The sequence below is a fragment of the Scyliorhinus torazame genome, chromosome 25 (genome assembly GCF_047496885.1).
Source record: "Scyliorhinus torazame isolate Kashiwa2021f chromosome 25, sScyTor2.1, whole genome shotgun sequence".
In the NCBI taxonomy this organism is placed as follows: domain Eukaryota; kingdom Metazoa; phylum Chordata; class Chondrichthyes; order Carcharhiniformes; family Scyliorhinidae; genus Scyliorhinus; species Scyliorhinus torazame.
Window position 1 is genome coordinate 43,607,937 of NC_092731.1, and position 15,739 is coordinate 43,623,675.

The 15,739-nt window shown below is 45.0% G+C and overlaps 4 non-coding genes across 4 annotated transcripts; all 4 read right to left on the minus strand.

Moving 5' to 3' along the window:
* Positions 1-3,911: 3,911 nt before the first annotated feature.
* On the minus strand, positions 3,912-3,983 carry trnad-guc (transfer RNA aspartic acid (anticodon GUC)). The gene has a single exon. It is a non-coding gene; the product is annotated as a tRNA-Asp (tRNA).
* A 5,330-nt stretch (positions 3,984-9,313) lies between these two features.
* On the minus strand, positions 9,314-9,385 carry trnad-guc (transfer RNA aspartic acid (anticodon GUC)). Its single transcript has one exon. It is a non-coding gene; the product is annotated as a tRNA-Asp (tRNA).
* A 1,273-nt stretch (positions 9,386-10,658) lies between these two features.
* On the minus strand, positions 10,659-10,730 carry trnad-guc (transfer RNA aspartic acid (anticodon GUC)). The gene has a single exon. It is a non-coding gene; the product is annotated as a tRNA-Asp (tRNA).
* Positions 10,731-15,284: 4,554 nt separating this feature from the next.
* trnad-guc (transfer RNA aspartic acid (anticodon GUC)) lies at positions 15,285-15,356 on the minus strand. The gene has a single exon. It is a non-coding gene; the product is annotated as a tRNA-Asp (tRNA).
* Between the last annotated feature and the right edge of the window lie 383 nt (positions 15,357-15,739).

A 15,739-nucleotide genomic window follows, 5' to 3' on the forward strand; every position in this document is an offset into this window, starting at 1 on the left:
ATGCTCGATTTGTCTGTGAAATCAGTAAAATCACGGCAACTCAATACCATGTGGAAAGGAAGATCGTCCCATGTTAATTTTGGAAGACTGGATGCAGGATCACCCAAACACTTCCACGTGTATTGAGCTGTAAATATTGAGGCGGTTGTTCACTTCAGACCCTGACATCTGGAGGCGGGCTAATGGCAGCAATATTCACGCGATCAGTTCCAGTGGCACGAGATTCCGCAAAAATTATATCGGAAATTATGTTTGGCTCCATATAAAGTAAAAACGATTTCAATTAACCAGTTGCCGAAACAGGGCCACTACTTATATAGTCAACAAGCAACATTATACATCAGACTTTTGTGCAAATCAGGAGATGTGTATTTTTGCTTTTCCCAGAAAACACATTGAATTAAACTGTCTTGTTCACCATCACGACACAGTATGAAGAGAGATGGGATCGGCAGGTTCCAAAATCACGAATCACGTCGACGCTGGTTACATTCGTGTCAGAAGTGTGTCGGCCCAGCGCACAGTGTCTGAGGGACTGGGTCTGCGTGGGGCAATTATGATATTCAGTACACTGTCAATGAGATTTCGTTCCCCTTTACTTCGTAACAATAGACAGAGTCGTGAAGCAAAGAAGACATGAAAGACAAATTCAGGAACCACGGTTCAGAAGGGTCCACTATGCGTCACTTTACAAGACATTTCTTGGAATGAGGCTGATGCGTGTTGAGAGATGATCCGGTTCATCAAATTTATACATTTTGTGTCCAGTTTTTGCATTTTCATCGCGGTTCGAAGGCCGTTGTTTAATATCGCGGGGTGCAGGTCATCTGTATCGGCGAATCTGTTCCTAACCAGTAGCTGCGAATCACTGTCGGATCCTGCCTGAGTTGGTTGAGTTGACCGTTGGAGAAATCTCTTTGTATTGTATCGTTTTTGCGAGTGCATATCGTGTGCGACAAATGGCGCACGTTGAAGGCAGCGTTTTTCTTTTACGGGGCAAGTGTGGGAAATGAAGAAGGTAATGTGTCCGTTTCGCTGACCCACGCATTGCACAGAAATATTGGTGCGGGCGGTTTTGATGAGCGGTCTCAATTCCGCACTGTTGATTGCATCTCTGGGGCGGTGTGCCTTGGCGGATTCGACAGCCGATGTACCAATTCTAAGAAATCATTCCACATTTTTTTCTGGTAAGGTACACACTCTCCCCGTCAGGGAATTGAACCCCGGTCTCCCGCGGGACAGGCAGGGATACTAACCACGATACTAACGAGGAACTTCGATTTGGCGAGCCACGCTTGGCCAACTGAGGGTTTCTGCGCATCTGAAATCACTCCATTTACTGAAGATGCTCGATTTGTCTGTGAAATCAGTAAAATCGCGGCAACTCAATACCATGTGGAAAGGAAGATCGTCCCATGTTAATTTTGGAAGACTGGATGCAGGATCACCCAAACACTTCCGCGTGTATTGAGCTGTAAATATTGAGGCGGTTCTTCACTTCAGACCCTGACATCTGCAGGCGGGCTAATGGCAGCAATATTCACGCGATCAGTTCCAGTGGCATGAGATTCCGCAAAAATTATATCGGAAATTATGTTTGGCTCCATGTAAAGTAAAAATGATTTCAATTAACCAGTTGCCTAAACAGGGCCACTACTTATATAGTCAGCAAGCAACATGATACATCAGACTTTTGTGCAAATCAGGAGATGTGTATTTTTGCTTTTCCCAGAAAACACATTGAATTAAACTGTCTTGTTCACCATCACGACACAGTATGAAGAGAGATGGGATCGGCAGGTTCCAAAATCACGAATCACGTCGACGATGGTTACATTCGTGTCAGAAGTGTATCGGCCCAGGGCACAGTGTCTGAGGGACTGGGTCTGCGTGGGGCGATTATGATATTCAGTACACTGTCAATGAGATTTCGTTCCCCTTTACTTCGTAATAATAGACAGAGTAGTGAAGCAAAGAAGTCATGAAAGACAAATTCAGGAACCACGGTTCAGAAGGGTCCACTATGCGTCACTTTACAAGACATTTCTTGGAATGAGGCTGATGCGTGTTGAGAGATGATCCGGTTCATCAAATTTATACATTTTGTGTTCAGTTTTTATATTTTCATCGCGGTTCGAAGGCCGTTGTTTAATATCGCCGCGTGCAGGTCATCTGTATCGGCGAATCTGTTCCTAACCAGGAGCTGCGAGTCACTGTCCGATCCTGCCTGAGTTGGTTGAGTTGACCGTTGGAGAAATCTCTTTGAATTGTATCGTTTATGCGAGTGCATATCGTGTGCGACAAATGGCGCATGTTGAAGGCAGCGTTTTTCTTTTACAGGGGCAAATGTGGGAAATGAAGAAGGTAATGTGTCCGTTTAGCTGACCCTACGCATTGCACAGAAATATTGGTGCGGGCGGTTTTGACGAGCGGTCTCAATTCCGCCCTGTTGATTGCATCTCTGGGGCGGTGTGCCTTGGCGGATTTGACAGCCGATGTACCAATTCTAAAAAATAATCCCCAATTTTTTTCTGTTAAGGTACAAACTCACCCCGTCGGGGAATTGAACCCCGGTCTCTGGCGTGACAGGCGGGGATACTAACCACTATACTAACGAGAAACTTCAATTTGGTGAGCCACGCTTGGCCAACTGAGGGTTTCTGCGCCTCTGAAATCACTCCATTTACTGAAGATGCTCGATTTGTCTGTGAAATCAGTAAAATCGCGGCAACTCAATACCATGTGGAAAGGAAGATCGTCCCATGTTAATTTTGGAAGACTGGATGCAGGATCACCCAAACACTTCCACGTGTATTGAGCTGTAAATATTGAGGCGGTTCTTCACTTCAGACCCTGACATCTGCAGGCGGGCTAATGGCAGCAATATTCACGCGATCAGTTCCAGTGGCATGAGATTCCACAAAAATTAGATCGGAAATTATGTTTGGCTCCATGTAAAGTAAAAACGATTTCAATTAACCAGTTGCCTAAACAGGGCCACTACTTATATAGTCAGCAAGCAACATTATACATCAGACTTTTGTGCAAATGAGGAGATGTGTATTTTTGCTTTTCCCAGAAAACACATTGAATTAAACTGTCTTGTTCACCATCAGGACACAGTATGAAGAGAGGTGGGATCGGCAGGTTCCAAAATCACGAATCACGTCGACGGTGGTTACATTCGTGTCAGATGTGTGTCGGCCCAGGGCACAGTGTCTGAGGGACTGGGTCTGCGTGGGGCAATTATGATATTCAGTACACTGTCAATGAGATTTTGTTCCCCTTTTCTTCGTAATAATAGACAGAGTAGTGAAGCAAAGAAGACATGAAAGACAAATTCAGGAACCACGGTTCAGAAGGGTCCACTATGCGTCACTTTACAAGACATTTCTTGGAATGAGGCTGATGCGTGTTGGGAGATGATCCGGTTCATCAAATTTATACATTTTGTGTCCAGTTTTTGCATTTTCATCGCGGTTCGAAGGCCGTTGTTTAATATCGCCGGGTGCAGGTCATCTGTATCGGCGAATCTGTTCCTAACCAGTAGCTGCGAGTCACTGTCCGATCTTGCTTGATTGTCTTATTATTCACGAGTTGGTTGAGTTGACCGTTGGAGAAATCTCTTTGAATTGTATCATTTTTCGAGTGCATACTGTGTGCGACAAATGGCGCATGTTGAAGGCAGCGTTTTTCTTTTACAGGGGCAAATATGGGAAATGAAGAAGGTAATGCGTCTGTTTCGATGACCCACGCATTGCACAGAAATATTTGTGCGGGCGGTTTTGATGAGCGGTCTAAATTCCGCACTGTTGATTGCATCTCTGGGGCGGTGTGCCTTGGCGGATTCGACAGCCGATGTACCAATTCTAAAAAATTATTCCCAATTTTTTTCTGGTAAGGTACAAACTCTCCCCATCGGGGAATTGAACCCCGGTCTCCCGCGTGACAGGCGGGGATACTAACTACTATACTAATGAGGAACTTCGGTTTGGTGAGACACGCTTGGCCAACTGAGGGTTTCTGCGCATCTTAAATCACTCCATTTACTGAAGATGCTCGATTTGTCTGTGAAATCAGTAAAATCGCGGCAACTCAATACCATGTGGAAAGGAAGATCGTCCCATGTTAATTTTGGAAGACTGGATGCAGGATCACCCAAACTCTTCCGCGTGTATTGAGCTGTAAATATTGAGGCGGTTCTTCACTTCAGACCCTGACATCTGCAGGCGGGCTAATGGCAGCAATATTCACGCGATCAGTTCCAGTGGCATGAGATTCCGCAAAAATTATATCGGAATTTATGTTTGGCTCCATGTAAAGTAAAAACGATTTCAATTAACCAGTTGCCTAAAGAGGGCCACTACTTATATAGTCAGCAAGCAACATTATACATCAGACTTTTGTGCAAATCAGGAGATGTGTATTTTTGCTTTTCCCAGAAAACACATTGAATTAAACTGTCTTGTTCACCATCAAGACACAGTATGAAGAGAGATGGGATCGGCAGGTTCCAAAATCACGAATCACGTCGACGATGGTTACATTCGTGTCAGAAGTGTGTCGGCCCAGGGCACAGTGTCTGAGGGACTGGGTCTGCGTGGGGCAATTATGATATTCAGTACACTGTCAATGAGATTTTGTTCCCCTTTACTTCGTAATAATAGACAGAGTAGTGAAGCAAAGGAGACATGAAAGACAAATTCAGGAACCACGGTTCAGAAGGGTCCACTATGCGTCACTTTACAAGACATTTCTTGGAATGAGGCTGATGCGTGTTGAGAGATGATCCGGTTCATCAAATTTATACATTTTGTGTCCAGTTTTTGCATTTTCATCGCGGTTCGAAGGCCGTTGTTTAATATCGCGTGGTGCAGGTCATCTGTATCGGCGAATCTGTTCCTAACCAGTAGCTGCGAATCACTGTCGGATCCTGCCTGAGTTGGTTGAGTTGACCGTTGGAGAAATCACTTTGTATTGTATCGTTTTTGCGAGTGCATATCGTGTGCGACAAATGGCGCATGTTGAAGGCAGCGTTTTTCTTTTACGGGGCAAGTGTGGGAAATGAAGAAGGTAATGTGTCCGTTTCGCTGACCCACGCATTGCACAGAAATATTGGTGCAGGCGGTTTTGATGAGCGGTCTCAATTCCGCACTGTTGATTGCATCTCTGGGGCGGTGTGCCTTGGCGGATTCGACAGCCGATGTACCAATTCTAAAAAATCATTCCACATTTTTTTCTGGTAAGGTATAAACTCTGCCCATCGGGGAATTGAACCCCGGTCTCCCGCATGACAGGCAGGGATACTAACCACTATACTAACGAGGAACTTCGATTTGGCGAGCCACGCTTGGCCAACAGAGGGTTTCTGCGCATCTGAAATCACTCCATTTACTGAAGATGCTCGATTTGTCTGTGAAATCAGTAAAATCGCGGCAACTCAATACCATGTGGAAAGGAAGATCGTCCCATGTTAATTTTGGAAGACTGGATGCAGGATCATCCAAACACTTCCGCGTGTATTGAGCTGTAAATATTGAGGCGGTTCTTCACTTCAGACCCTGACATCTGCAGGCGGGCTAATGGCAGCAATATTCACGCGATCAGTTCCAGTGGCATGAGATTCCGCAAAAATTATATCGGAAATTATGTTTGGCTCCATGTAAAGTAAAAATGATTTCAATTAACCAGTTTCCTAAACAGGGCCACTACTTATATAGTCAGCAAGCAACATGATACATCAGACTTTTGTGCAAATCAGGAGATGTGTATTTTTGCTTTTCCCAGAAAACACATTGAATTAAACTGTCTTGTTCACCATCACGACACAGTATGAAGAGAGATGGGATCGGTAGGTTCCAAAATCACGAATCACGTCGACGGTGGTTACATTCGTGTCAGAAGTGTGTCGGCCCAGGGCACAGTGTCTGAGGGACTGGGTCTGCGTGGGGCAATTATGATATTCAGTACACTGTCAATGAGATTTCGTTCCCCTTTACTTCGTAATAATAGACAGAGTAGTGAAGCAAAGAAGTCATGAAAGACAAATTCAGGAACCACGGTTCAGAAGGGTCCACTATGCGTCACTTTACAAGACATTTCTTGGAATGAGGCTGATGCGTGTTGAGAGATGATCCGGTTCATCAAATTTATACATTTTGTGTTCAGTTTTTATATTTTCATCGCGGTTCGAAGGCCGTTGTTTAATATCGCCGCGTGCAGGTCATCTGTATCGGCGAATCTGTTCTTAACCAGTAGCTGCGAGTCACTGTCCGATCCTGCCTGAGTTGGTTGAGTTGACCGTTGGAGAAATCTCTTTGAATTGTATCGTTTATGCGAGTGCATATCGTGTGCGACAAATGGCGCATGTTGAAGGCAGCGTTTTTCTTTTACAGGGTCAAATGTGGGAAATGAAGAAGGTAATGTGTCCGTTTAGCTGACCCTACGCATTGCACAGAAATATTGGTGCGGGCGGTTTTGACGACCGGTCTCAATTCCGCCCTGTTGATTGCATCTCTGGGGCGGTGTGCCTTGGCGGATTTGACAGCCGATGTACCAATTCTAAAAAATAACCCCCAATTTTTTTCTGTTAAGGTACACACTCACCCCATCGGGGAATTGAACCCCGGTCTCCCGCGTGACAGGCAGGGATACTAACCACGATACTAACGAGGAACTTCGATTTGGCGAGCCACGCTTGGCCAACTGAGGGTTTCTGCGCATCTGAAATCACTCCATTTACTGAAGATGCTCGATTTGTCTGTGAAATCAGTAAAATCGCGGCAACTCAATACCATGTGGAAAGGAAGATCGTCCCATGTTAATTTTGGAAGACTGGATGCAGGATCACCCAAACACTTCCGCGTGTATTGAGCTGTAAATATTGAGGCGGTTCTTCACTTCAGACCCTGACATCTGCAGGCGGGTTAATGGCAGCAATATTCACGCGATCAGTTCCAGTGGCATGAGATTCCGCAAAAATTATATCGGAAATTATGTTTGGCTCCATGTAAAGTAAAAATGATTTCAATTAACCAGTTGCCTAAACAGGGCCACTACTTATATAGTCAGCAAGCAACATGATACATCAGACTTTTGTGCAAATCAGGAGATGTGTATTTTTGCTTTTCCCAGAAAACACATTGAATTAAACTGTCTTGTTCACCATCACGACACAGTATGAAGAGAGATGGGATCGGCAGGTTCCAAAATCACGAATCACGTCGACGATGGTTACATTCGTGTCAGAAGTGTATCGGCCCAGGGCACAGTGTCTGAGGGACTGGGTCTGCGTGGGGCGATTATGATATTCAGTACACTGTCAATGAGATTTCGTTCCCCTTTACTTCGTAATAATAGACAGAGTAGTGAAGCAAAGAAGTCATGAAAGACAAATTCAGGAACCACGGTTCAGAAGGGTCCACTATGCGTCACTTTACAAGACATTTCTTGGAATGAGGCTGATGCGTGTTGAGAGATGATCCGGTTCATCAAATTTATACATTTTGTGTTCAGTTTTTATATTTTCATCGCGGTTCGAAGGCCGTTGTTTAATATCGCCGCGTGCAGGTCATCTGTATCGGCGAATCTGTTCCTAACCAGGAGCTGCGAGTCACTGTCCGATCCTGCCTGAGTTGGTTGAGTTGACCGTTGGAGAAATCTCTTTGAATTGTATCGTTTATGCGAGTGCATATCGTGTGCGACAAATGGCGCATGTTGAAGGCAGCGTTTTTCTTTTACAGGGGCAAATGTGGGAAATGAAGAAGGTAATGTGTCCGTTTAGCTGACCCTACGCATTGCACAGAAATATTGGTGCGGGCGGTTTTGACGAGCGGTCTCAATTCCGCCCTGTTGATTGCATCTCTGGGGCGGTGTGCCTTGGCGGATTTGACAGCCGATGTACCAATTCTAAAAAATAATCCCCAATTTTTTTCTGTTAAGGTACAAACACACCCCGTCGGGGAATTGAACCCCGGTCTCTGGCGTGACAGGCGGGGATACTAACCACTATACTAACGAGAAACTTCAATTTGATGAGCCACGCTTGGCCAACTGAGGGTTTCTGCGCCTCTGAAATCACTCCATTTACTGAAGATGCTCGATTTGTCTGTGAAATCAGTAAAATCGCGGCAACTCAATACCATGTGGAAAGGAAGATCGTCCCATGTTAATTTTGGAAGACTGGATGCAGGATCACCCAAACACTTCCACGTGTATTGAGCTGTAAATATTGAGGCGGTTCTTCACTTCAGACCCTGACATCTGCAGGCGGGCTAATGGCAGCAATATTCACGCGATCAGTTCCAGTGGCATGAGATTCCACAAAAATTAGATCGGAAATTATGTTTGGCTCCATGTAAAGTAAAAACGATTTCAATTAACCAGTTGCCTAAACAGGGCCACTACTTATATAGTCAGCAAGCAACATTATACATCAGACTTTTGTGCAAATGAGGAGATGTGTATTTTTGCTTTTCCCAGAAAACACATTGAATTAAACTGTCTTGTTCACCATCAGGACACAGTATGAAGAGAGGTGGGATCGGCAGGTTCCAAAATCACGAATCACGTCGACGGTGGTTACATTCGTGTCAGATGTGTGTCGGCCCAGGGCACAGTGTCTGAGGGACTGGGTCTGCGTGGGGCAATTATGATATTCAGTACACTGTCAATGAGATTTTGTTCCCCTTTTCTTCGTAATAATAGACAGAGTAGTGAAGCAAAGAAGACATGAAAGACAAATTCAGGAACCACGGTTCAGAAGGGTCCACTATGCGTCACTTTACAAGACATTTCTTGGAATGAGGCTGATGCGTGTTGGGAGATGATCCGGTTCATCAAATTTATACATTTTGTGTCCAGTTTTTGCATTTTCATCGCGGTTCGAAGGCCGTTGTTTAATATCGCCGGGTGCAGGTCATCTGTATCGGCGAATCTGTTCCTAACCAGTAGCTGCGAGTCACTGTCCGATCTTGCTTGATTGTCTTATTATTCACGAGTTGGTTGAGTTGACCGTTGGAGAAATCTCTTTGAATTGTATCATTTTTCGAGTGCATACTGTGTGCGACAAATGGCGCATGTTGAAGGCAGCGTTTTTCTTTTACAGGGGCAAATATGGGAAATGAAGAAGGTAATGCGTCTGTTTCGATGACCCACGCATTGCACAGAAATATTTGTGCGGGCGGTTTTGATGAGCGGTCTAAATTCCGCACTGTTGATTGCATCTCTGGGGCGGTGTGCCTTGGCGGATTCGACAGCCGATGTACCAATTCTAAAAAATCATTCCCAATTTTTTTCTGGTAAGGTACAAACTCTCCCCATCGGGGAATTGAACCCCGGTCTCCCGCGTGACAGGCGGGGATACTAACTACTATACTAATGAGGAACTTCGGTTTGGTGAGACACGCTTGGCCAACTGAGGGTTTCTGCGCATCTTAAATCACTCCATTTACTGAAGATGCTCGATTTGTCTGTGAAATCAGTAAAATCGCGGCAACTCAATACCATGTGGAAAGGAAGATCGTCCCATGTTAATTTTGGAAGACTGGATGCAGGATCACCCAAACTCTTCCGCGTGTATTGAGCTGTAAATATTGAGGCGGTTCTTCACTTCAGACCCTGACATCTGCAGGCGGGCTAATGGCAGCAATATTCACGCGATCAGTTCCAGTGGCATGAGATTCCGCAAAAATTATATCGGAATTTATGTTTGGCTCCATGTAAAGTAAAAACGATTTCAATTAACCAGTTGCCTAAAGAGGGCCACTACTTATATAGTCAGCAAGCAACATTATACATCAGACTTTTGTGCAAATCAGGAGATGTGTATTTTTGCTTTTCCCAGAAAACACATTGAATTAAACTGTCTTGTTCACCATCAAGACACAGTATGAAGAGAGATGGGATCGGCAGGTTCCAAAATCACGAATCACGTCGACGATGGTTACATTCGTGTCAGAAGTGTGTCGGCCCAGGGCACAGTGTCTGAGGGACTGGGTCTGCGTGGGGCAATTATGATATTCAGTACACTGTCAATGAGATTTTGTTCCCCTTTACTTCGTAATAATAGACAGAGTAGTGAAGCAAAGGAGACATGAAAGACAAATTCAGGAACCACGGTTCAGAAGGGTCCACTATGCGTCACTTTACAAGACATTTCTTGGAATGAGGCTGATGCGTGTTGAGAGATGATCCGGTTCATCAAATTTATACATTTTGTGTCCAGTTTTTGCATTTTCATCGCGGTTCGAAGGCCGTTGTTTAATATCGCGTGGTGCAGGTCATCTGTATCGGCGAATCTGTTCCTAACCAGTAGCTGCGAATCACTGTCGGATCCTGCCTGAGTTGGTTGAGTTGACCGTTGGAGAAATCACTTTGTATTGTATCGTTTTTGCGAGTGCATATCGTGTGCGACAAATGGCGCATGTTGAAGGCAGCGTTTTTCTTTTACGGGGCAAGTGTGGGAAATGAAGAAGGTAATGTGTCCGTTTCGCTGACCCACGCATTGCACAGAAATATTGGTGCGGGCGGTTTTGATGAGCGGTCTCAATTCCGCACTGTTGATTGCATCTCTGGGGCGGTGTGCCTTGGCGGATTCGACAGCCGATGTACCAATTCTAAAAAATCATTCCACATTTTTTTCTGGTAAGGTACACACTCTCCCCGTCGGGGAATTGAACCCCGGTCTCCCGCGGGACAGGCAGGGATACTAACCACTATACTAACGAGGAACTTCGATTTGGCGAGCCACGCTTGGCCAACAGAGGGTTTCTGCGCATCTGAAATCACTCCATTTACTGAAGATGCTCGATTTGTCTGTGAAATCAGTAAAATCGCGGCAACTCAATACCATGTGGAAAGGAAGATCGTCCCATGTTAATTTTGGAAGACTGGATGCAGGATCATCCAAACACTTCCGCGTGTATTGAGCTGTAAATATTGAGGCGGTTCTTCACTTCAGACCCTGACATCTGCAGGCGGGCTAATGGCAGCAATATTCACGCGATCAGTTCCAGTGGCATGAGATTCCGCAAAAATTATATCGGAAATTATGTTTGGCTCCATGTAAAGTAAAAATGATTTCAATTAACCAGTTTCCTAAACAGGGCCACTACTTATATAGTCAGCAAGCAACATGATACATCAGACTTTTGTGCAAATCAGGAGATGTGTATTTTTGCTTTTCCCAGAAAACACATTGAATTAAACTGTCTTGTTCACCATCACGACACAGTATGAAGAGAGATGGGATCGGTAGGTTCCAAAATCACGAATCACGTCGACGGTGGTTACATTCGTGTCAGAAGTGTGTCGGCCCAGGGCACAGTGTCTGAGGGACTGGGTCTGCGTGGGGCAATTATGATATTCAGTACACTGTCAATGAGATTTCGTTCCCCTTTACTTCGTAATAATAGACAGAGTAGTGAAGCAAAGAAGTCATGAAAGACAAATTCAGGAACCACGGTTCAGAAGGGTCCACTATGCGTCACTTTACAAGACATTTCTTGGAATGAGGCTGATGCGTGTTGAGAGATGATCCGGTTCATCAAATTTATACATTTTGTGTTCAGTTTTTATATTTTCATCGCGGTTCGAAGGCCGTTGTTTAATATCGCCGCGTGCAGGTCATCTGTATCGGCGAATCTGTTCTTAACCAGTAGCTGCGAGTCACTGTCCGATCCTGCCTGAGTTGGTTGAGTTGACCGTTGGAGAAATCTCTTTGAATTGTATCGTTTATGCGAGTGCATATCGTGTGCGACAAATGGCGCATGTTGAAGGCAGCGTTTTTCTTTTACAGGGTCAAATGTGGGAAATGAAGAAGGTAATGTGTCCGTTTAGCTGACCCTACGCATTGCACAGAAATATTGGTGCGGGCGGTTTTGACGACCGGTCTCAATTCCGCCCTGTTGATTGCATCTCTGGGGCGGTGTGCCTTGGCGGATTTGACAGCCGATGTACCAATTCTAAAAAATAATCCCCAATTTTTTTCTGTTAAGGTACACACTCACCCCGTCGGGGAATTGAACACCGGTCTCCCGCGTGACAGGCAGGGATACTAACCACTATACTAACGAGAAACTTCAATTTGGTGAGCCACGCTTGGCCAACTGAGGGTTTCTGCGCCTCTGAAATCACTCCATTTACTGAAGATGCTCGATTTGTCTGTGAAATCAGTAAAACCGCGGCAACTCAATACCATGTGGAAAGGAAGATCGTCCCATGTTAATTTTGGAAGACTGGATGCAGGATCACCCAAACACTTCCACGTGTATTGAGCTGTAAATATTGAGGCGGTTCTTCACTTCAGACCCTGACATCTGCAGGCGGGCTAATGGCAGCAATATTCACGCGATCAGTTCCAGTGGCATGAGATTCCACAAAAATTAGATCGGAAATTATGTTTGGCTCCATGTAAAGTAAAAACGATTTCAATTAACCAGTTGCCTAAACAGGGCCACTACTTATATAGTCAGCAAGCAACATTATACATCAGACTTTTGTGCAAATGAGGAGATGTGTATTTTTGCTTTTCCCAGAAAACACATTGAATTAAACTGTCTTGTTCACCATCACGACACAGTATGAAGAGAGGTGGGATCGGCAGGTTCCAAAATCACGAATCACGTCGACGGTGGTTACATTCGTGTCAGATGTGTGTCGGCCCAGGGCACAGTGTCTGAGGGACTGGGTCTGCCTGGGGCAATTATGATATTCAGTACACTGTCAATGAGATTTTGTTCCCCTTTTCTTCGTAATAATAGACAGAGTAGTGAAGCAAAGAAGACATGAAAGACAAATTCAGGAACCACGGTTCAGAAGGGTCCACTACGCGTCACTTTACAAGACATTTCTTGGAATGAGGCTGATGCGTGTTGAGAGATGATCCGGTTCATCAAATTTATACATTTTGTGTCCAGTTTTTGCATTTTCATCACGGTTCGAAGGCCGTTGTTTAATATCGCGGCGTGCAGGTCATCTGTATCGGCGAATCTGTTCCTAACCAGTAGCTGCGAGTCACTGTCGGATCCTGCCTGAGTTGGTTGAGTTGACCGTTGGAGAAATCTCTTTGTATTGTATCGTTTTTGCGAGTGCATATCGTGTGCGACAAATGGCGCATGTTGAAGGCAGCGTTTTTCTTTTACGGGGCAAGTGTGGGAAATGAAGAAGGTAATGTGTCCGTTTCGCTGACCCACGCATTGCACAGAAATTTTGGTGCGGGCGGTTTTGATGAGCGGTCTCAATTCCGCACTGTTGATTGCATCTCTGGGGCGGTGTGCCTTGGCGGATTCGACAGCCGATGTACCAATTCTAAAAAATCATTCCACATTTTTTTCTGGTAATGTACACACTCTCCCCGTCGGGGAATTGAACCCCGGTCTCCCGCGGGACAGGCAGGGATACTAACCACTATACTACCGAGGAACTTCGATTTGGCGAGCCACGCTTGGCCAACTGAGGGTTTCTGCGCATCTGAAATCACTCCATTTACTGAAGATGCTCGATTTGTCTGTGAAATCAGTAAAATCGCGGCAACTCAATACCATGTGGAAAGGAAGATCGTCCCATGTTAATTTTGGAAGACTGGATGCAGGATCACCCAAACACTTCCGCGTGTATTGAGCTGTAAATATTGAGGCGGTTCTTCACTTCAGACCCTGACATCTGCAGGCGGGCTAATGGCAGCAATATTCACGCGATCAGTTCCAGTGGCATGAGATTCCGCAAAAATTATATCGGAAATTATGTTTGGCTCCATGTAAAGTAAAAATGATTTCAATTAACCAGTTGCCTAAACAGGGCCACTACTTATATAGTCAGCAAGCAACATGATACATCAGACTTTTGTGCAAATCAGGAGATGTGTATTTTTGCTTTTCCCAGAAAACACATTGAATTAAACTGTCTTGTTCACCATCACGACACAGTATGAAGAGAGATGGGATCGGCAGGTTCCAAAATCACGAATCACGTCGACGATGGTTACATTCGTGTCAGAAGTGTATCGGCCCAGGGCACAGTGTCTGAGGGACTGGGTCTGCGTGGGGCAATTATGATATTCAGTACACTGTCAATGAGATTTCGTTCCCCTTTACTTCGTAATAATAGACAGAGTAGTGAAGCAAAGAAGTCATGAAAGACAAATTCAGGAACCACGGTTCAGAAGGGTCCACTATGCGTCACTTTACAAGACATTTCTTGGAATGAGGCTGATGCGTGTTGAGAGATGATCCGGTTCATCAAATTTATACATTTTGTGTTCAGTTTTTATATTTTCATCGCGGTTCGAAGGCCGTTGTTTAATATCGCCGCGTGCAGGTCATCTGTATCGGCGAATCTGTTCCTAACCAGGAGCTGCGAGTCACTGTCCGATCCTGCCTGAGTTGGTTGAGTTGACCGTTGGAGAAATCTCTTTGAATTGTATCGTTTATGCGAGTGCATATCGTGTGCGACAAATGGCGCATGTTGAAGGCAGCGTTTTTCTTTTACAGGGGCAAATGTGGGAAATGAAGAAGGTAATGTGTCCGTTTAGCTGACCCTACGCATTGCACAGAAATATTGGTGCGGGCGGTTTTGACGAGCGGTCTCAATTCCGCCCTGTTGATTGCATCTCTGGGGCGGTGTGCCTTGGCGGATTTGACAGCCGATGTACCAATTCTAAAAAATAATCCCCAATTTTTTTCTGTTAAGGTACAAACTCACCCCGTCGGGGAATTGAACCCCGGTCTCTGGCGTGACAGGCGGTGATACTAACCACTATACTAACGAGAAACTTCAATTTGGTGAGCCTGATGAGGCTGATGCGTGTTGAGAGATGATCCGGTTCATCAAATTTATACATTTTGTGTCCAGTTTTTGCATTTTCATCGCGGTTCGAATGCCGTTGCAGGTCATCTGTATCGGCGAATCTGTTCCTAACCAGTAGCTGAGAGTCACTGTCCGATCCTGCTTGATTGTCTTATTATTCACGAGTTGGTTGAGTTGACCGTTGGAGAAATCTCTTTGAATTGTATCATTTTTCGAGTGCATACTGTGTGCTACAAATGGCGCATGTTGAAGGCAGCGTTTTTCTTTTACAGGGGCAAATATGGGAAATGAAGAAGGTAATGCGTCTGTTTCGATGACCCACGCATTGCACAGAAATATTTGTGCGGGCGGTTTTGATGAGCGGTCTAAATTCCGCACTGTTGATTGCATCTCTGGGGCGGTGTGCCTTGGCGGATTCGACAGCCGATGTACCAATTCTAAAAAATCATTCCCAATTTTTTTCTGGTAAGGTACAAACTCTCCCCATCGGGGAATTGAACCCCGGTCTCCCGCGTGACAGGCGGGGATACTAACTACTATACTAATGAGGAACTTCGGTTTGGTGAGACACGCTTGGCCAACTGAGGGTTTCTGCGCATCTTAAATCACTCCATTTACTGAAGATGCTCGATTTGTCTGTGAAATCAGTAAAATCGCGGCAACTCAATACCATGTGGAAAGGAAGATCGTCCCATGTTAATTTTGGAAGACTGGATGCAGGATCACCCAAACTCTTCCGCGTGTATTGAGCTGTAAATATTGAGGCGGTTCTTCACTTCAGACCCTGACATCTGCAGGCGGGCTAATGGCAGCAATATTCACGCGATCAGTTCCTGTGGCATGAGATTCCGCAAAAATTATATCGGAATTTATGTTTGGCTCCATGTAAAGTAAAAACGATTTCAATTAACCAGTTGCCTAAAGAGGGCCACTA